Below are 23959 nucleotides of genomic sequence, written 5' to 3' on the forward strand. Positions count from 1 at the left end.
ATTATGTTGGTTATATGCTGGTGATGCGGTGAGCAGGAGCCGTGACAGCGTCACGTGCCATTTTCCTTGGCTTTGAGATAGTTATCGGATGAGGCATCTCCTAGAGAATCGTATTATTTACTCGTAACCCGCCCAGTTTCGCACGGGTAGCTTGTATTACAATTTTCGTAGGGTCCTCTAATTTTTTTCAAAATGAAAATAATATGGCCTATGTCACTCAGTAACAATGTAGCTTTCTACTAGTGAAAGAATTTTCGATATCCGTTCGGTACCTAGTTGCAGAGATTACTTCCTGCAAACAAACTTAAAAACTTTACCTCTTTATAATATTAGTGTAGATAAAATGTATCGTTAAAAAACCTTAAATAAATGAATATTCTGATGTTAGAGCCGCTAGTTGTTGATATTTAGCCTAACGAGGCTAAATGAGGAGCCACCTTTTTGTAAAGGTACAAAAAGGCGGCTCAAAGCAACATAAATAATGATAATATTAGTAAAAGTTTCTTGGTAGGTATAATATTAATTTATTTATGATCCATTGTGAACCAGTTGAAGTTTTTTTGGTGCTACTTATTATAGCATATCCATTTTTTACTTTGTATGTACGTCCTAGTCGAGGTCTGGCAAGTCCACGGAATACAAACCATGGTTATCTCAAATCCTATTGCGCCTCTTACAATCGGTGAATGTCGCCTGAATTCTTATTCATTCTTTCTATTCTTATTTTTCCTTTTTTCCTAAAATATTCCTAATTTTTGCGAATTATCTTTAAATTATTTACTTATTTTATTTTACTTCATAATTCTTTGAAGTAAGTAAGTTCAAAACCTCGTGATAAAGTGTGATCTTATAAAATCTTAATACGTACATAATAACATAAACAAGAATATTTTCTCTAATATGTTTGCTTTATAAACACTATAATATTGTAACGGTTTTTAAATAGTACCTCTAAGCGATTTAATCAGCGTGGAATAAGGTTATTTAAAATCCCGTGGTAGGTAGGTCTACACACCTAAGTCTGATTTTCCGGGATAAAAAATAGTCTGTGTATAGTGTATACCCCAAATATATTCTTGCAGAAAATCACGTCAATTCGTTGCTGCATTGCAGCCTCATTGAAGGACAAACAAAACATAGTCGCATTTAATCACACTAATATTATAAAGGGGAAAGTTTGTGTGTATGTGTGTGTATATGTTTGTTACTCCTTCACGCAAAAACTACTGAACGGATTGGGCTGAAGAATAGAGATAGATTATACCCTGGATTAGCAAATAGGCTACTTTTATCCCGGAAGATTAAAGAGTTCCCACGGGATTTTTAAAAACCTACATCCACGGGAACGAAGTCGCGGGCATCAGCTAGTAATGCATAATACATTATTATTACATGTATTATGGTTAGTGATGAGAAAATGAAATTTCAATGAGTTCAGTTGATCTACATTTCTACGGTACTGGTGATAAAATAGAATAGGTATAATACCTAGTCTACACATTATCCTACATTTTTCCTAAACCCGTAGAATCCCGATCCCGATCGTTCACGCAGGCTGCCCCCCAATGCGACTATTGTGCTCGGATTAAATTATATTTCTAAGCGAATATACCGAGATCCGCTGCCAAGGAAATTGTTTATGGAACCACCGAAACTGTAGACTGTAAAGTTTTTATTTAAAAAATACCTAGGTACTACATGTTTTGAATTGAAGTGACATAGGTTTTGAGTTTTAAAGCTCTTTAAAAAGCTCAACAGTAATAGAGTAATCACTTTTGAATATTAGATATATTTATGTGACTAGATTTCCTCAAAATTTTCCGAGAATGTAGATCAAAATTGCCGTGGACACAAATGAATTAACTATGACCATGATCAGTGAGGATTTAACTAGATATATTTGGGGCACATTATCGATATGTTATGCATGAGTTTTGAGAACGCACTTGCCATATTATTTTTCTGTGTCGACTGTCATGTCATAGGTACGGTTTACCCTTAGAATAAGTACTTAAATCATACTTTCGACATCGTAATTGATCTGATGATGATGTAATTTGAATCGACATGGCAATATTATTGACACAGAGCAAATATTTTCTCAAAATGTGTGAATTGTACTTTTTAGAAGGACCACAAGAGTTTTACTTAATTTTGACATATTTATTTATTTGAATCGTCGTCATTGCTATTTTAAATTTGTCAAAGCACAGAACTACGTCACTGTAAGGTAGACTAAAAGACTTCAAACGGATTGTTAAAAGAATTCTTGGGTTACTACTTGCAGTGGTCGCTCTACCACTGCTGTTTAAGAAGAAATGAGGTTCCGATTCTCGTGTGGATGGTTGATTTGCCTCGAATTGTCATCACGGTGAGATAACTCCTATTTTTTGTGCCCCGGGGTGGTAGGGGTGTACCACCACTACGAACCTATTGTACTCGTAGGTAGATAGATGACTCTTTTATAGGATACTAGCCGATGCCCGCGACTTCACCCGCGTGGATTTAGGGTTTTTTGAAATCCCGTGGGAACTCTTTGATTTTCCTGGATAAAAAGTAGCCTATGTGCTAATCCAGGATATTATCTATCTCCATTCCGAATTTCAGCCAAATCCGTCCAGTGGTTTTTGCGTGAAGGAGTAACAAACATATACACAGACACACACACACACACACACACACACACGCACACACACACACACACACACACACACACACACACACATACAAACTTTCGCCTTTATAATATATATATATTTTTTTTTTTTTTTTTTAAAGAATATTAGTCATGTTAAATGACTAATATTCCCCTTTCCTCTCCAACTAAGCGTCAGGCTTGTGCTAGGAGTAGGTACGACAATAGTGCAACGGGCGGGGTTTGAACCGTCGACCTTTCGGTTTTCAGTCCACTCCTTTACCGGTTGAGCTATTGAGGCTCTAAAGTATATTAGTGTGAAGTACTATAGTTCTTTTATACGAAAGTACCTTTTGGATTTCTATGATATGATGTTCTTGGTGGCTGGCTTTTCCTCCATGTTTAAAAGTGGGAGGGCGGATGGTGCATATCGCATTCTGCATTTTGCACCATACAGATTTGTCTGGTTAAGTCATCGATGGGTTGAGCGGATCATGTAGGAAATTAAGCTTTTGGTTCATGGACGTCCGCAAAGTAACTCCTGCTTCTATACAACATATGATAAGTATGTTACAAAAGTAGGTATAAAATAAATGAAATGGCAAACGTGCGGTTCCCTCAGAGGGCGGAAGTCGTCACGTCGCGCCCTCTCGCGTCGCTGCGCCGCGATTTGATTTCAGAAGGATCTACGTGGAGCTGTTGCAACGTTAGCTGTTGAATAGTAACGATTTAGTCAAATTTTAATGTTTAAACTATCCTAGTACCTATAGAATGTAGCAGCTATACTCACGTATTTAGTCGATGTAAGCCCGACTAGTTTCGAACTCATCCGGGATCCTTTTTCATAGGGACTCCGCTCGCTGTGCGTCGCGGTTGAGAATGCAACTTGTAAATACGTGAGTATAGATGGTACATTGGACTTCGTCTGTGTTGGTGTTAGCTGGCGGGGGTGCTCTGCCTTTTTGGAGTGTTTTTTTGTTTGTTAAAACTGACTGGAAAGCGCTCTAAGGGGGTGCCGTGCGTATGTCGGCGAGCGCCGGCACAGACGGGGTCCATACTTGTATAGTTTAACTAATTTGTTACAAATAACTACAAACTTGACATTGGCTAATCTTTGTAAAGCCAGACGAGAGAGAAAAAAAAAGATGGTACATTCAATAGTTAAGATTTAGTAGAAGACACTAGAGGTAGAGGGAACTAGAGTGAGTGGATTCTCGGTTTCATCGAGAATCGACATCTATATGGTTTATACGCTTCGATTCGAGTATATAGACTCACACGTTAAAGCCAGATGTTTTATATTATGGCTTAGGCGCTTTCTACGTCTTTGCTGTTAGGAATTATTGGGTTAAGTATTCAAATTTTCGTCCAACATTATACAGTAAAGTAAATAAAAAAGGACAGTAAGGGGGTACTAACAACTCTATAAGTTACATAATAAAATATTCGACATACGTGCAAAGTTTCAAGTGCGTGTCAGTCTGCATCAGTTCTTAACTCCTAACACGCCTTGCACATTGCGGTGGTTCGGAAAATACCGTCGCTGAATAGTTTATACGCTTCGATTCGAGTTTATAGACTCACACGTTAAAGCCAGATGTTTTATATTATGGCTTATGCGCTTTCTACGTCTTTGCTGTTAGGAATTATTGGGTTAAGTATTCAAATTTTCGTCCAACATTATACAGTAAAGTAAATAAAAAAGGACAATAAGGGGGTACTAACAACTCTATAAGTTACATAATAAAATATTCGACATACGTGCAAAGTTTCAAGTGCGTGTCAGTCTGCATCAGTTCTTAACTCCTAACACGCCTTGCACATTGCGGTGGTTCGGAAAATACCGTCGCTGAATAGTTTATACGCTTCGATTCGAGTTTATAGACTCACACGTTAAAGCCAGATGTTTTATATTATGGCTTATGCGCTTTCTACGTCTTTGCTGTTAGGAATTATTGGGTTAAGTATTCAAATTTTCGTCCAACATTATACAGTAAAGTAAATAAAAAAGGACAATAAGGGGGTACTAACAACTCTATAAGTTACATAATAAAATATTCGACATACGTGCAAAGTTTCAAGTGCGTGTCAGTCTGCATCAGTTCTTAACTCCTAACACGCCTTGCACATTGCGGTGGTTCGGAAAATACCGTCGCTGAATAGTTTATACGCTTCGATTCGAGTATATAGACTCACACGTTAAAGCCAGATGTTTTATATTATGGCTTAGGCGCTTTCTACGTCTTTGTTGTTAGGAATTATTGGGTTAAGTATTCAAATTTTCGTCCAACATTATACAGTAAAGTAAATAAAAAAGGACAGTAAGGGGGTACTAACAACTCTATAAGTTACATAATAAAATATTCGACATACGTGCAAAGTTTCAAGTGCGTGTCAGTCTGCATCAGTTCTTAACTCCTAACACGCCTTGCACATTGCGGTGGTTCGGAAAATACCGTCGCTGAATAGTTTATACGCTTCGATTCGAGTTTATAGACTCACACGTTAAAGCCAGATGTTTTATATTATGGCTTAGGCGCTTTCTACGTCTTTGCTGTTAGGAATTATTGGGTTAAGTATTCAAATTTTCGTCCAACATTATACAGTAAAGTAAATAAAAAAGGACAATAAGGGGGTACTAACAACTCTATAAGTTACATAATAAAATATTCGACATACGTGCAAAGTTTCAAGTGCGTGTCAGTCTGCATCAGTTCTTAACTCCTAACACGCCTTGCACATTGCGGTGGTTCGGAAAATACCGTCGCTGAATAGTTTATACGCTTCGATTCGAGTATATAGACTCACACGTTAAAGCCAGATGTTTTATATTATGGCTTAGGCGCTTTCTACGTCTTTGCTGTTAGGAATTATTGGGTTAAGTATTCAAATTTTCGTCCAACATTATACAGTAAAGTAAATAAAAAAGGACAGTAAGGGGGTATTAACAACTCTATAAGTTACATAATAAAATATTCGACATACGTGCAAAGTTTCAAGTGCGTGTCAGTCTGCATCAGTTCTTAACTCCTAACACGCCTTGAACATTGCATTGGAAAATACCGTCGCTGAATAGTTTATACGCTTCGATTCGAGTTTATAGACTCACAGGTTACTAGTCAAGTGTTTTATATTAGGGCTTAGGTGTTACGCCTACACTGTAATAAGAATTATTTATAACTAGAGGATGCCCGCGACTTCATCCCCGTGGATGTAGGTTTTTGAAGATCCCGTGGGAACTGTTTGGTTTTCCGGGATAAAAAGTTGTCTATGTCAATAAATGGACGCAAGCTATCTCGGTACCAAATTTCATACAAATCGGTTGAGCGGATGGGTCTTTAGGAATCCCGTGGGAACTCTTTGATTTTCCGGGATAAAAAGTAGCCTACGTCTGTCCTCGGGATATAAGCTAACTCTGTATCTTTCGTCAGAATCGGTTAAACTGTTCGGCCGTGAAAAGGTAGCAGATACACAGACAGACAGACACACTTTCGCATTTATAATATTAGTATGGATAAGGTTATTAGCATTTTTCACACTATTTCAAGTTGTAATAGGTCCGTCTCAGATGCTACGGTCAGTGGTCAAGTAGCTACCCACAAAGTCGGTAATAGATGTCTCTCAAAATCGCCTTCAATGGTGTCATACACACTTACGTAAGCCATACGTCACGTGGAGCGGCGTCCAGACTTAACGGTGCATGGTATAAAGTTGACTGGACGCCGCTGGTTCAAGTCCGCTGCAAACTTGACGATAAACTTGATCATGACTTATGGCGTAAGTGTGTATGGCACCATTAAATATCATGAAAGGCGACCGCCGCGCGGCTGATGTTCCCGTTTTGTAGTAGCTTTGGTTGCGTAGATTTGGGTACTTGTTTACGTAGCTTTATGGGTGACTGTTGTAGTCGCAACGCGTTGCGTAGGTGTGTATTACGCACGTAAGTACTAAAATCTTGCGTCAAGTACACGTTCATGACACTCAGGTGTGGCCGTAGCTTTAAGCTTAACAGGGCTCTCTCCGTCACTCGTTTCATACAATCGTAGTTCCAATTTCATTTGAATATTAAGCAACCAAAGTCCATGAAATTTTGCAGACATATTCTAGAAACTAATATCTGTGTCTGTGGTGTTTTAGATTTTTCTAAAAATATGTAGTTTTAAAATTACAGGGGCTCAAAGATTTGTATGAAAATTTTTAAGACCGCGTAACTTTGAAACCGCATATTTTAACAGAAATCTGGAAAACCAAAGACATAGATATTAGTTTCTAGAATATGTCTGCAAAATTTCATGGACTTTGGTTGCTTAATATTCAAATGAAATTGGAACTACGATTGTATGAAACGAGTGACGGAGAGAGCCCTCTTAACATTATAATATTGAAAGCGGAGACGATTAAATAAAACGTTTACAAGGTGAATGTATAATACAATCAACTTATTCCCCCAGGGCAAAGCCGGCAATCCTTCAGCAAATCTCTTAACGCGATCTATACGGTGCGCGCGCGCAGTGGCGCGTGCGGGCGACGACAAGTCGAATACGCAAGGAGTTTCAGGAGGCGGCTTAGCCTTACGTGATTTTGGGTTTAACAGGGCTCTCTCCGTCACTCGTTTCCACTCGTTTCATACAATCGTAGTTCCAATTTCATTTGAATATTAAGCAACCAAAGTCCATGAAATTTTGCAGACATATTTTAGAAACTAATATCTGTGTCTGTGGTGTTTTAGATTTTTCTAAAAATATGTAGTTTTAAAATTACAGGGACTTCAAGATTTGTATGAAAATTTTTAAGACCGCGTAACTTTGAAACCGAATATTTTAACAGAAATCTGGAAAACCACAGACATACATATTAGTTTCTAGAATATGTCTGCAAAATTTCATGGACTTAGGTTGCTTGATATTCAAATGAAATTGGAACTACGATTGTATGAAACGAGTGGAAACGAGTGACGGAGAGAGCCCTCTTAAAGCTGGGACACAAAACGCGTATGCAGCACGTAAGCGTAGACGTAGCGCGTACCATGACGTTGTAATGGTAACTAAATAATTGTAAATGGAACTGTATGAGATATGGCACACCGCTTGCGTGACGTGAACGTTCGCGTAGACGTAATGCGTGCTGTCATATCTATGGATTCACGCGCGTCACTACGCGCGTGGTCACGTGTACGTGCTTGGTGTGAATCGGCTCTTAGATGATAGGTCATAGATAGATAGATAGATGGATAGATTTTAGTTTTTAATCAACCAAGGAATCCTACGCACGATAGGCGAATATTTAAAGAGGTTGAAAGGTATATTTTTCATGATTATTGTAATCGTAATCAGTTTGCTAAAGCTGTGATAGCCTAGTGGTTACAACGTCCGCCTCCTAATCGGAGGTCGGGGGTTCAATCCCGGGCACGCACCACTAACTTTTCAGTTATGTGCGTTTTAAGCAATTAAATATCACTTGCTTTAACGGTGAAGGAAAACATCGTGAGGAAACCTACAAGCCTGAGAGTTCTCCATGTTCTTAAATGTGTGTGAAGTCTGCCAATCCGCATCGGGCTAGCGTGGCAGACTATGGCTTAAGCCCTTCTCTTTCTAAGAAGAGACCCGTACTCAGTAGTGGGGCGGAAATGGGTTGATCATGATGATGATGATGAATCAGTTTGCAGATTATTATTTAAAAAGTTAAAGTTACTACAGTTTCCTTGTTTACATATTTTTGAAATCAGTTGCTTCGTTAAAAAACACAAGCTATTATTTTCAACTTATTACTATCCTTCAGTGTTAGACACCGGTTTAGCGAATCCCCTAGCAACCAAGCAGGTAACTCTTGTTTGAAAAAAAAAACAATATACTTACCCTACCCACTGGTTTAATAATATGTATCATAGCAAAAGCAAAGTCACGAAAGGCTAACCAAAATGTTCGTAGAAAGCTTCGTAGCGCCGAGTTTCGTAGCTAACTTTTGGTTCAGAAGACAGATATTAATCTTATTAGTTTTCAACGTGAACTTTCACAATATTTCATGAAAATGAATTTACTGAAATATTTAAGGAAATAATTCGGCTAATTTCCATACGATAAAATTATAGTTATTTGTTGTTAGTGTTTGTGCAATTATTATAAAAATCGGACATTTTAGATGGAATTTTAAAATACTCATTAAAGTCTAAAAAAGAGATAAGTAATTTTTTTTATATACTAGTCGATGCCCGGGACTTCGTCTGCGTGGATTACGTCATAAGGTTTTAAAAATCTCGTGGGAACTATTGATTTTTTGTGATAAAAAGTAGGTACTTTTTATATGCCTCCAGTGAGTATAATGAGCTATCTCTGTGATACATTTTGTGAAAGCTAAGGGTCTGAGTTACACATTTATAATAGATACATGATGATGCCCGCGACTTCGTGGGAACTCTTTTTTGGGATTTTTCGTGATAAAAAGTACCTACTAGTCTATGCCTATTCCCGGGATGCAAGCTATCTTTATAGCCTCAAAATCGGTTTAACGGGTAGGCCGTGCAAAGCAAACGGACATCCCCACACAATGTTATATTTATAATATTTGTAACGATTACATTTTAATGACAATTATAATATTAGAAAGTATTTTCATTTATTTCTGTCCGAATGCAATGGACGTAACGCTCATCTTTCAGGTATAGAAAGTACCTATAGAAAATATGCAACAAAGTTTTCCGTATTTTCTCCATCACTCGCTCCAGATTTCCGAACCTGAAAATCGGAATAAATTACATTTCTCGCTATAGAGAATTCCTAATTATTAATAGCGAAATATGCAAAGGTTGTTTGTCTCTTATTTTGTTGATTTTGCGCGGAACCAGTTTTAATTCCAACGCCGGGGTAATTAGAATTTTAGATTGAATTTTATGTTCGTTATGTCGCCCGTGGCTTCCGTGGTAATGTTAATTTTCTTAAGAGGGTCTCTCCGTCACTCACTCCATAGAAACGTAGCTGTTCCAATTTCATTTGAATATTAAGCAACCAAAGTCCATGAAATTTTGCAGACATATTCTAGAAACTAATATCTATATCTGTGGTTCTCCAGATTTCTGTTAAAATATTCGGTTTCAAAGTTACGCGGTCTTAAAAAATCACATACAAATCTTTGAGCCCCTGTAATTTTAAAACTACATATTTTTAGAAAACTCTAAAACACCACAGGCACAGATATTAATTAATTATATTCAAACGAAATTGGAACTACGTTTGTATGGAGCAAGTGACGGAGAGACCCCTCTTAAAGAGGTGACTTTGGATTGAATGATTAATATGGTTTGCGTTGAGAAATTGGATTAATTAATGGTAATCTGGCAACGAATTTGGGTTTCGTCTGAAAGAATATATCATAGTAGATAGGTAGTATTTATATTTCTCCACAATGGCTAGTATCTGTGTGTCTGTGTATCTGTGTATCTGTGTATCTGTCTGTGGCATCGTAGCGCCTAAACGAATGAACCGATTTTAATTTAGTTTTTTTTGTTAGAAAGGTGGCTTGATCGAGAGTGTTCTTAGCTATAATCTAAAAAAATTGGTTCAGCCGTTTAAGAGTTATCAGCTCTTTTCTAGTTTTCTTGTAGAAAAGAAGGTTAGATAACCCTTAGGTTCATAATATTATGTCAATAGACAAATGTCAAGCTGTCAAGATGGACGTTGCCTAAATGCATAATTATTTATTTGAAAATGATGTTTTGGAAAACTCAAATACTTTGGATCGTCGGGGGTGTTATAAATTTTTAATTTACACTTGTTGTAGATTTGACTGAATAGCTTGGTATGATAAGTAGTTATGGCATAAGATTTTTGGTTTTGGTACATTGAAAATAGATCGAATATATCGATTTTAGGTTTTGTAAAACCAATGTTATATTGGTGTTGGCTATTGCTATAAAACAAGCGCGAGTTTGACTTGAAAGAACCAGAAAATCTAGAATTAACCTAGATATTCATATTTATCTATCTAGATTTCCACGTCTAATATCATCTACGTATTAACGATTCCGATTTTTTAAATGATTTTTTTAATGTATTTAAATATAATGTAAATGTTTAATTTTTTTATTCTGAATCGTTATCTATTTCATTATCAGGTCCCTATTGGTACTTGCATTTGAATATAAAGTAAAAACCAATCAAATCACCCCAAATCAATCCAAAAATAAATCAATAAACACTTAATTATGACCAGAAGACAATGGGAGCTATCAGCTAACCCTCTTCAATCCCGTGATATTCCATTTTTCCTCCCACGCCTGCTTCTGATCGACGTTGATTAATGTCTGTCTGTCTGTCTAGATGGATTAAAAAAACTTTGTGTTTCTGTGATACAGAGGACAGAGTAATGGAGAGGCTTCAAGTTTATTTTTTTATGCAACCAGTTGATTGATGATGTCATATTTTGGAGAATTTATAATTTCTATATTATCTCTGCTCTGGTCTTGTGAGAGTCAACGACCCTGGCTAAAATGTACCTATCGCTGAGCCATTCCAGTAGGATGATGGTAGAGACCGCTTAAAATTGTCATTTCAAAAACCGCATAAAATTTTCAGGAATCAATAAAAACTGCTTCATTCAAAAGTAAACGAAAATCGAAGTAATTTTTTGGGTTGAATATAGTGTTTGAACTTTATAAGGAATGTACTGGTTGATGCATGGTTTTTACCCAGGACATGCCTCTACCTTTGAGGAAGCGTTCACAGCATAAAAAAAGTCAAAAGATAAATAAAACCGACTTCAAGAACCACAAACACTAAAAAGTACAAAATAATTTTTGTTTAGCTACACGTATCAGCTACCTAGGTATGAAGTCGAGCGAGCATATTAAAACAAAATTAGAAATCCAAGAGTGAAGATTCCGATGAATTGAGAACCTCCTCCTTTTTTGGAAGTCAGTTAAAAAGTATGTTTGAGAACAACTTGACTAATGTATGTCATTTTTTAACCCCCGACCAAAAAAGAGGGGTGTTATAAGTTTGACGTGTGTATCTGTGTATCTGTGTATCTGTCTGTGGCATCGCAGCGCCTAAACGAATGAACGGATTTTAATTTACTTTTTTTTGTTTGAAAGGTGGCTTGATCGAGAGTGTTCTTAGCTATAATCTAAAAAAATTGGTTCAGCCGTTTAAAAGTTATCAGCTATTTTCTAGTTTTCTTGTAGAAAAGAAGGTTAGATAACCCTTAGGTTCATAATATTCAAGTGTCAATTGACAAATGTCAAGCTGTCAAGATGGACGTTGCCTAGATATACATAATTATTTATTTGAAAATGATTTGTCGGGGGTGTTGAAAATTTTTAATTTACACTTGTAAAATGATCGTTTCAATTAAATTCCAAGTTTCCAATTTATTTCGTTTCAATGTCGTCAATTACCTCCAGCTAGGTGATTCACTAACTCAGTGTCTAACACTGAATGATAGCCACCGAGGTTGGTGCGTTCTACATTACAGCTTCACGAGGTGATATTAAATTTTTTTGGATGGATTTTTTTGGAAATGGATTATAAAATAAGCTCGATGGCATTCAGTGCAGTAAGTTAGCGAATCACTCTGCAGGTGAGGACGCAGTTTAAAAAAGATTTAGTTTATTTCCAAAGCATGGTATCTATTCCATGCCCTCTCTGTGCTACTGACATTTGATTTTGGTGACATCTGGCGGAAGTAATGGATTTTTTTCAGTTAGCTGAAGGTGAAAATTTAATCTGTGACGACAGACACCAACCGCGAAAATATTAGAGGCTGCTTCTCATCCAATATGATAAAGCGCATTTAACCGTTACGCTATTATGTAGGTGTATTTTTTTACGGCGAGAATCAGCACATACAAATATATTTCAATACCAATATTTTCCAAATTTCAGTACAACTTCACTAAAACAAGTTTGAGATTTTAGTGCAAGGTAGACTACAGAGGTTAAATAAATGACAAGTGTAAATTAAAAATTTATAACACCCCCGACAACTGAAGGTTACAATAACTAGAAAAGAGCTGATAACTTTCAAACGGCTTAACCGATTTTCTACTCGAACACTCTCGATCAAGCCACTTTTTAAACAAAGAAAATTAAATTAAAATCGGTTCATTAGTTTAGGAGCTACGATGCCACAGACACAGATACATAGATACACACGTCAAACTTATAACACCCCTCTTTTTGGGTCGGGGGTTAGAAAGTATTATTCGGTATAGGTACAATAGTCATAAATTCAAATTCCTGCAATATCGGGACAAAGTTTCGACGGGTTATGTCAAATAAAGTCGGTATGTAGCCAAAACAGACCGGAAAGTTTCCCCCAAGACGTCGCCGAAAGTTCGAGATGGCATGCTCACTTCATTGTAATGTGCTTGAGGTTGCCAAGGAAATTTTCAAGTCTGGAGAGGGTTATTAGAAAGAAAGAAGAATGAAATTACTAAATCATCAAAAGATTTAGTTGATATCTAAGTAGGTAGGTAAGGTACCTATTACCAATATCGAAATTGGGTAGGCACTTGAGATTTTATTCTTGGATAATTAAGTTACTTAAATGCTACGATCTCCAATGAAATACTATCTACTAGAATCTAGATTAATGCCCGGGACTTCACCATTGAACTTTTTTTAAATCCGTGGAAACTCTTTAATTTTCTGGGATAAAAAATAGCCTATACCACTCTCCCCGTCTTTAACTACATCCTTACAAAAAATCACGGCCCGTCGTTTGTTCTGTTGTGGTATGATTGTAGGACTAACCAACAAACCCGCAGTATTAGTATGAATAAATTGTACTGCAAAAACACAAAATATAATCTAATAACAATAAAATACATAAATAACAAGTTGTATAAGCGGCTTTATCGCCATAACAGCGATCTCTTCCACGTTTAGGGAGATAATCTAGGGAAAAATAAAAGAAAATCTGCTTGAAATATATCTCCTCATTCCATTGTTTTTTCTATACTGTATGGTAGTGCCAACGTGATCAGTCTTCGCATCCGATCAATGAAAAAAGCATAGACTTATATATGAAAAAAAAACTAAATTAAAATTGGTTCATTAGTTTAGGAGCTACGATGCCACAGACAGATACACAAATACACACGTCAAACTTATAACACCCCTCTTTTTGGGTCGGGGGTTAAAAAGACATTAAAAAATCTATGAGATTCTGGTAGACATACTGTATCGGGTTATAATATTAACGTAGTTTCCAAGTCAGGGCAAAGTTCTAAAGACGATCCTTACGCCTATTTCACCATCGACCCGAGTGCCTCACCACAGAATGGAGGATTCCAAAACAATTTAACCTTTATTATTATATAATTTAAGACTAAAATTGTATAATGATGAATTAATCATGTTGCCGTGTACTAATAGGAGCTAATATCAAAAGAGGTGGTGAGAAAATTTGAGTTGATACTTGCACAATCTCGATGAACCAAAGACCCAACCAGAAAGAGAGGAACCAAAGAACTTTGCTTGGCTCCTTAGTTCCCCGGGGACTATGGTGCTATCTCTTTGTAATTTTTTACCCGACTACGGCAAAGCCGAAAGGAAGGGTTATGATTTTAGCAGTCTATGTATGTATGTATATATGTAAATATGTATGTATGTTTGTATCCAGATTCTGTGTGTTCCACCGTAGCGCCTAAACTACTGAGCCGATTTTGATGAATGAGGTGTCAATCGATTCTTTGTAATGGCCCGGGTAACATAGGCTATACTTTATACGAAAAAAATCGGCCTGACGGAAGTTACGTCAAAAAAAGTGAGGCTCTCAAATTTTTTTTTATTGCTATTGTGTCGAGTGGGATGTCCAACGAAAGAGGAAAAAATTCTGAGTTCATAAATATAAATATAGTTATTATTAAAATATACCAAGCGACAGAAACCCCATTTTACTATAATTAAATTCGTTTCGATTAGACATAACAGATGGCGCCACTAGCTGCTTACAACGCACAGAAACTCCATTTTATTATAATTTTATTATTTCTCATACAGCAGCACCACCTATTGGCTATTTACGAGACCTCGGTTATTCGTCGCATCATAGACTTATTAAAACGGAAAAGTTTCAAATAAAAAAAAGTTGAAAAAACTATAACCCGACTACGGAAAAAATGAGACAACTTGAACCCGACTTGGTACAAGTAAAATAATCTAAAAAGAAAGAAACAAGATTGTGCTTAGTGCTATCATCGTCTTGATTGAGATTCAATACAAAGGCCGTGGTCGTGCGTTGTCGACAGCGTATTTCTTATCCTTGATTTCACGACGATTGATTGACGGCATTCCCAATGATTTTATTTGTCTACCAAATCAGAATATTTTCTTTTTGCTGTCGACAACGCACGACCACGGCCTTTGTATTGAATCTCAATCAAGACGATGATAGCACTAAGCACAATCTTGTTTCTTTCTTTTTAGATTATTTTACTTGTACCAAGTCGGGTTCAAGTTGTCTCATTTTTTTCGTAGTCGGGTTATAGTTTTTTCAACTTTTTTTTATTATTTGTAAGTTTTTGGCTAAATAAAGAGTTTACACTATGCTAAGTTTTTAAAATCTATAATAATTTAAAATACAATACCTATATTCAAAATACAAAAATATTACGTGACTGCAGCGAACCCTAAAGGAGGGTTATGTATTTGACCTGTACGTATGTATGTCCGAATACCGACGTGTAACTACTAAACGGCTCAACCGATTTTGATAAATGATACGTCATTAGATTCATCTTGATGGCGTTAGTGTCACTGGGTACATAAAATTATTAAGTAAAATGGTGGATTTATCTGCTTTTAGTACGGGCTGGAAAAGGCGCAGTGCAAACCGCAGTGAGGTTTTTTTTTAATTATTTGTTTATTTATTGAAGTACTTCTTCAATGTTGTCCACAAGATCTTCATCTATTCTAGCTAACTGCTCAAGTATTTGCAAACTAGTGCCTGATGAATCCGTCTCGGCTCAAGTTGTATGATGCTCATGGGCTAGTGAGTTCGTACGTAATTTCGACTTATTGCATTAGGCTGACGAGTAACAGGTCTTTGCCAAATCTGCTGTGAAATTATGTTGAGTTTGTAGCATTCTTATTCCTAATATTCAAATATATTTAAGTATTTGATGTACGCCAAATTTTAGCTCATATTATAATAATTATTTGAAGACTAGGTACCATCGGTTCGGAAAGCAGGTTCTGCTGAGCTAAGAAGAAGCAGTTTCAAAATCATTTAAAAAAACCCGGTCTAGTGCGAGTCGAACTCGCACACTAAGGGTTCCGTACCATAATACCTATACGTAAATCCCTATGCCTAGTTTATTCCAAATTCCAACCCACTAAACCAGTTGACCAGTGAGAAAGAGCCAGAGTAACCGAGTAGGTACTTGCTATATGTCTGCCTGCCAGCTGTGGAAAATGTTGGAAAGACGCCAAATAGAAAATATACTAGTTTCATCAATATTCTAGTTTCATCGATATTTTTTCTGTTTTTCGATTCCGCTATGACATGACGTAAAATCGGTTTAAATCTCACGGCTAAAAGTATTATAAGTACCTGGAATGCAAGCTGCATCAATCATCGATTAATTCAGTGGTTGAACATTGAAAAGATAGTTATTATCATCAACAACGTCTCGCCCCATCGCCGAATCACTACTGAGCATAGATCTGTCCCCTCTTCGAATGAGAAGAATTGAAGCCATATCCCACACCGATTCACCAACTTGGAGAATATTTTGGAGTACGGAGGTTTCCTTGCGATATTTTCCTTCACGGTTAAAGAAAGTGATATTTTACTTAAAACTTGAACTCACGAAATATATATATATGTTACAGTCATAGTGATTAAATAGCTATTATACATAATGACTGGTCATTATGTATAATATCAAAATTGACTAGACAATGTAATAAATTAATCACTTTATCCGGATATTATTCATAATAGCGGTTCAAAGTTAGCCAAAGTAATAAATACGGTCTAACTTTGAACCTAACCTAACCTAACCTAACCTAACCTAACCTAACCTAACCTAACCTATGTACCCGTTATAATACATAATTATGTCATTAAACCACGAAATAAGTCTCAAAACAGTATAATATTGCTACACATATAGTTAGGTATGCATAAGGCAAATTGAAATATAATTTTATAATATTTACCTGTAAGTACCTACTTGTTTTATTACATCATCCAAGTCTTCGAAGAAATTATATAAAATTGCTAGTTAATGTGATTAATTCTGTGTCAATTATCAGTTTATCTAAATTGGGTAGACATTATAAATAATGACTAGATAATATATATAATATCAGGATTTATTACTTTGGCTGTGACATATATACTTAACGAATACGAAAGACGAAATATTAACTATTAGCCATTAGGATATCACTGTTTTTTTTATTTACACGTTATTCATATACCTAGTAGGTATAGATTATAACTATTTGGCTGTTGGCTGTTGGCTGAAATCTAAGTAAAGTAAAGTAAAAGTAAAATATTCTTTATAGTACACCAACAAGACAGTAATATATAAATAACAATAAAGATTTATGTACAAAAGGCGACCTTATCGCTAAAATAGCGATCTCTTCCAGGCAACCTTAGGGTGAGGAGATAATAAAAATTAAAGAAAGTGGAAGGGGTGTACTAATAAAATAAAGTAAATAAACATAATGTAATATAATATTACACACACAATCTGGTAAATAAAATATTTATTATTATTATTATTATATAAAATTTAAAATAAATAATTAAGTACCTAATCGGATTGCTATAACAGTTCGTAAAAAAAAAACGATATCCACCAGCAGCATATGATATTAAAAGGAATGAACTGAACATGATTATAAACCTTTCTGAACAAGAATGCTGAATGATAAAACGCGTTCACCGAAGGGTATAGGAGCGTGCCCACTCTGGCGCAACCAGTGATGCAAAATTTCGGCTTGGCTGAAAGTTTCGGCTTCAGCGCGAACACACCTTATATAAGGGAGCTTCAAGATATTCAGCATCAGTTCTTTGTTGACATGTAGGGGCTTAACTCCTTGAAAGTGATAAAAATATCCGATTTATTTGATTCAGTTTAAAAGTGAAGTGGTTTAATAAAGTGTTTAGTGATCCGTCGGTATATTCTTCGTCAAAGTCTAAGTCATTTATTCAAATTGGGTACTTGGGTAACTGTAACACTCTTAGCAGAGTGGTCATGGTCATCATGAAATAGCGTCTTTGAAGTATGAGGGAAGATTTTATACGCCTCACGAGCGTTCACCACTTTTCCCTGCTTGTTTTATTCTTCTTAGACAACCACTTTTAATAAAGGTTCAAGTTAAGAGTGAATAGGCATCTTCTAGGCAAGTGCGCTAGATTTTAGGCTACATCATCACATACCATCACATACGTCGGGCGAGTTTCCATCCTTATGTCGTCGACATTCCATCTACACGCACGAAACGTTTTGCGTCTTCATTCCTCATACGCATGGCTAAGGTTTGGAATACTCTCCCGCGATCTGTGTTTCCTACCAATTACAATCCGGGTATCTTTAAAACAAGAGTGAATAGGCACCTTCTAGGTAAGCGCGTCCCATCTTAGACCACATCATCACTTTCCATCAGGTGTGATTTTGGTCAAGCGCTTGCCTATAGTGAATAAAAAATAATAAAAAATACCAGCAAGTCTGATTGCACCCAGGCGCTAGTCTATAAACTAAAAAAAGACACGAGGCCTAGCTTGTAAAGGCTTGAAAATAATCGTCACCTGCAGCCTCTTGCAGTTTACTTCAAAATTAAGGCCTATTGATTATCACGCGATTCTTTTCTTTTTCTCGTAACCAGCACCTTAGTCTTTCCCGCTGCTTTCTTGATATCCTCTGATCGGCCTATAATTTTGAGTCCAGAGCAAGGTTGGTCACTTAAGCTAAATATTCCGAAGCCGGCTGCCCAAGAAAGCACAGGTTAGACGTCGTGAAAGAAAACCTGAGCTCAGCAAATCGGATGCTCAAGACCTTGCAAAGGCAGCAAAATGTAGGAAAGCGGAGCCCAACTAGGTTGAAAAAATGCTATTTAGACGAGAACAAGTTTGGTCATTTCTGCACTTCTAGGAGTTCTCAGCTACAACGTAGGTAAGTTTATTATATTACATTGGTGCCTGCATTCGGAGGAATTAATAATATCGCAGACCTAATGTGATTTACCACTGATAAGACAAAGGAGTTTACCTGCTTCCAAAAAAGAGGAAAAAGGTTTTTGAAATTCTGTGGGAACTCTTCGATTTTCCGTAGTAAAAAATAGCTTATGTCACTCTCCAGGTCTTTGACTATATCCATGCAAAAATTTGCTCCTTTGCAGCGTGATTGAAGCACAAACCAACAAACAAACAAACTTTCGCATTTACAGTATAGATATTGAGTAGTGAAAGGTAGTGATTAAATAACCAATCCGAATCGCCACCACCACTGCAAAAACACTCGCAAAAGTTTGATGAATACAAAGTTATAATATTCTAAAGAGCATGCAGCTGCACACATCAAACTCACTAACTCTTATTTCACTCTAAATACTGTACCGAATGGTCTTCAATTCCATATATGAGAACCAGGTCTGCATAAAACACCCATTCAATTTAAAAAGTCCATAAAATATTAAATATCGTATGTGGGCCAGCCATTCAATTTACATGGCTTACGCGAAATCCTACATAAAAAGGTACCCAGGAACCTACATAGAAAGGTAGATCAAATATACGCGTAGAAGGCGGGCTATTCATTTCGCTAAAGTCACGTAGGGTAATGTATATTCTAATATATTTGCTGGGAGTGACTTTTCGTGCTTATCGGTCCGTGCGGTCTGCGGCCGGTGGTAGGGACGGGCTGAAATATCGACAAATTCAGTATAGTACAATTAAACAAAGGGATATAAATTTAACTATAAGATTTTTAATCGGCGGTGTTCCCACTAGATTATAATATGGGGTTATTCAAAGGGGGGAACAACAAATTCCTGAATAACCGGCAACGCATTGGCGGTACCTCAGGTGCTGCAAATGTTCGTGGACAGCGGTAATCATTTAACATCAGGTGATCCACCTGCTCGTTTGCTCGCTACTTTATTATAAAAAATATATATACAGTCCTCTAACCAATAAAATGCGAAAGGCGGTGAAAAAGCTCGAGGTAGGTAGGTAGGTACTTCTTAAAAAATATTGACTTTTTCTTCAGCATTTATTATACCTAAAAAAAATCAATTCAGTCAGGCTTGAAGGACTATCAAACCTTCACATTTATGATATTCATCACCATCATGATCAACTCATTACCGGCCCACTACTGACCACAAGTCTCCTCTCAGAATGAGAAGGGTTTTGTGCGGATTGGTAGACTTCACACACCTATGAGAACATTATGGAGAACTCTCAGACATTTATGAGATCTTTCGCTTTTTAGTTTTCACTCTCAGACATGCAGATTTCCTCACAGTGTTTTCCTTCATCGTGAAAGCAAGTGATATTTACTTAAAATCCACACAACTCCGAAAAATTAGAGATGCGTGACCAGGATCGAACCTAATGCCGATGTTTTACCCCTAGGCTATCACCACTTGTTGTTGAGATATAAAAAGTATTTAATGTGATTACATAACTTCCATCGACATGCCGCATTCGGCACAGCACTAGCTGACCCCGTATTTACTCTGCACCTCGCCAGTTCATCTTCATTTTTTATCTCGTTCACCGGAAAAGGCAAAAAAAACGGGAAACCGCTATAGTAATGAGTGAAAAAATAACTATAAAGCGAAAGATCTCATTTAAAAATGTACTCGTAATTTCTAGATGCCCTACAAAGTCAAACTAGTAGGTATATTTTTAAAGTTATGGGAATGATTTTTTACACGATTAAAGAACTCCTTCAAAGGAGGATTCCCATCTCCCATTAGGCTATTGTTCGTAGTAGCAGATGTTTTACGTTTATTCAGCTAATAACGAAAAAATACAAACTGTCTTATAGACAAGTGTAAATTGAAAATTTATAACACCCCTGATAAGTGAAGGTTACAGTAACTAGAAGAGAGCTGATAACTTTCAAACGGCTGAACCGATTTTCTTGGATTATAATAGCTAAGAAAACTCTCGATCAAGCCACCTTTCAAACAAAAAAAATAATTCAATTATAATCGGTTCATTAGTTTAGGAGCTACGATGCCACAGACAGATACACAGATAAACACGTCAAACTTATAACACCCCTCTTTTTGGGTCGGGGGTCTTAAAAAAACTAGATGATGTTTTTAATAGGTTTTTGAAAATGCTGTGGGAACGCTTTTATTTTCCGGGTTAAAAAGTATGCTATGTATTCAGGGTATCTCCATTATTTTCAGCCAAATCTGTTCTGTCATTGTGGCGTAAAGGAGTAACAAACATAAAAACATCCAAACTTTCATATAAGTATATTTTATTATACGAGGACAAGTGAATTCATTCAATTCGAAGGGTACCAAAGGCACCCTATGATACTATACCTCCGCTAACCGTCCATCCATCCGCCTGTTTGTCAGCGGGCTGTATCTTGTGAACCGTAAATAGGTAAAGAGCTGAAATTTTAATAGAATGTGTGTTTCTATTGCCGCTATAGAAAAACATAATAAAAGTTCAAAATCGCCGCCTTGCAAACTAAAAATAAAGTATAAAGTATTAATCCTTCTATAATGGTGTGTGTGAGTTCGACCCGGTTTACTGTTTGGTTTATTGGATTGGATGTAGGTACATTTATGAAATTATTTTATTCAAACCATTTAAGTAATTACTATTCCATCCTTGATATAATTCAGACAACAAAATAAGTAAGTAGGTACAATATGAGACAATCCTGAAGGTAAATTGAAGGTTCCTTCGCGAATTGTAAGGGCTCGAGAGTGCTCAATGTGGGTTTAATTTAATATTATAAGGATTATAGCAATGAATAATATTAAATAAAAGAATTTTGACTTGCTTTTTTATTTTTAGGGTTTTGTACCCCATAATCGAAAACAGAATTACTTTGTTGACCTCGTCTGTCTTGCTCAGGAGTGGTTTGTTTATACCAGGCAATTCCATAGTCGCGCAGAGGGGAAAGTAGGCAACCTTTATTTTTCATCTAGCCGATGCCCGCGACTTCGCCCGCGTGGATTTAGGTTTTTCGAAATCCCATGGGAATTTTTTGATTTTCTGGGATAAAAAGTAGCCTATGTGCTAATACAGGATATTATCTATCTAAATTTCAGCCAAATCCGTCCAGTAGTTTTAGCGTGAAGGAGTAACAAACATTACATTTTTTATTGTTTAACATCATCGTAACGTGATTTAGTTATGCAAGGTATTTGCGATGACACACACATTAAGCTATCTAGCATATATTATTCATCATTATTGAATAACAGATGAGGATATATATTTCTAATACCGGATCTTAGACCATTCTTAGAATTTAGACAACAAGATACAGTATGAGACAATCCTGAACGCAAATTGAAGGCCCCTTCACAAGTTATAAGGGCTTGAGAGCTCTCAACGTGGCCCTAACTTAATATTACAAGGATTACAGCAATGAATGTTATTAAATAAAAGACTTTTACCTGCTTTTTTATTTTTAGGGTTCCGTACCTCAGGTGGCTTGATCAAGAGTGTTCTTAGCTATAATCCAAGAAAATCGGTTCAGCCGTTTGAAAGTTATCAGCCTTTTTTTTCTAGTTACTGTAACCTTCACTTGTCGGGGGTGTAATAAATTTTTGATTTAAGTACACTTGTTAAATATTTAGTTACATGCGTTTTTTGAAATTCATCCCTTGCGGTGGTAGAATAAGTTTGAAAAAGTCAGATGGTGTCTGAGATGTTGCGGGTAGGAAATTCCGTCGGCACATATCTAGTATACCTATATACCCAAGTATTCTATAGGTACCTATCTGTATACATCGATGCTTAGGTAACACATACCTAAGTCGTAACAATATCCAAGTAGATGCCAGTAACTCCAACTCATAAGTCACGCAACATCTCAAATTACGGTTTCGGCATCCCCAAATAATGTAATATGTTACGCCGTGTGACGTCACGCGTGCCGGCATGTCTGTCTGTCCCACGCCAGCCCGTAAATTCATACGCCCTGTTGGTCCGTTTAATTAATTCTCAAATAGAATGCCGGCGATATATATATCGTTGTAAATTTTTACCTGGTATCGATATTGTTTCAGTAACTGTTTCGTTGAAATAAGTGGTACTTTCGTGACCTATTTTTAGGGCCTACAACTTTTCTGCGCACCTATCAGACAATATTAAAAAAGCCAGTCAAGTGCGAGTTACATTTCAGTTAAAGCAAAAGATCTCTCCATACCTACTATTCATTACACATTAAACAGTCCACTGCTTTGAAGCGTGCGTTATCAGTTATCACACAATTTTTTGGCCTAAAGCCCCTAAAGCTAATCTTATCTAACCTAACTAAGAAACTGCGTCGAGGTATGACGACAGAATGCACCTCTTCACATCTCTCATTTGGTTTAAATTCTTTAACTAAGAGTTAATATTATAAGTGTAAATTAAAAATTTATAACACCCCCGAGAAATGAAGGTTACAGTAACTAGAAAAGAGCTGATAACTTTCAAACGGCTGGACCGATTTTCTTGGATTGTAGCTAAGAACACTCTCGATCAATCCACCTTTCAAACAAAAAAACTGAATTAAAATCGGTTCATTAGTTTAGTAACTACGATGCCACAGACAGATACACAGATACAAACTTATAACAGTCCTCTTTTTGGGTCAGGGGTTAAAATATAGATTAGTCCCAATTAGTTGGTCACGTACTATGACGACGAGGTGATATAATATCTTGCTAACGGTGCGCTGGACTCATGACCTAGTGGCTTAGCCTTCAAGGCTGGTTTGCTGTGCAAGTGGTTTGAACTATGTCGTCCTTGGAATATGAACAGGCAAACGATATTGTTGACTTGGTTTCTACATAACAGCGACGCTTGTAAGCAGCATGATTACGGTTTTAGCCTCGGGTAAAGCGAGGGCGGGGCAGGCAAATCTGCAGCCAACGACAGGACATTTGCCCACAATGATTTATAGTTCCCTGTTATCGACAAGCTACCCTTCTCCCGGTACTGTGCTCAAAGTAATGGAGTTGCCTACGAAGTTTAAATATTTTTTTACTAAAATTTACAAATTTTTATTTATTTATCTATTTATGAAGGTACCAATAAGTACCAAAATACCAAAAGTTTAACCTTTATTTTTATTCAGTTACAAGTTAGCTTTGACTGCAATCTCACCTGGTGGTAGGTAAG

The 23959-nt window shown here is 36.6% G+C and overlaps 1 long non-coding RNA gene across 1 annotated transcript; it reads left to right on the forward strand.

Annotated features, from left to right (window-relative positions):
• Nucleotides 1–263: 263 nt before the first annotated feature.
• Nucleotides 264–22948, forward strand: LOC123876463. Its single transcript, XR_006798365.1, has 3 exons — nt 264–345; nt 17656–17661; nt 22936–22948. It is a non-coding gene; the product is annotated as an uncharacterized LOC123876463 (long non-coding RNA).
• Nucleotides 22949–23959: the final 1011 nt, after the last annotated feature.

This window comes from Maniola jurtina, chromosome 21 (genome assembly GCF_905333055.1).
Source record: "Maniola jurtina chromosome 21, ilManJurt1.1, whole genome shotgun sequence".
NCBI lineage: Eukaryota > Metazoa > Arthropoda > Insecta > Lepidoptera > Nymphalidae > Maniola > Maniola jurtina.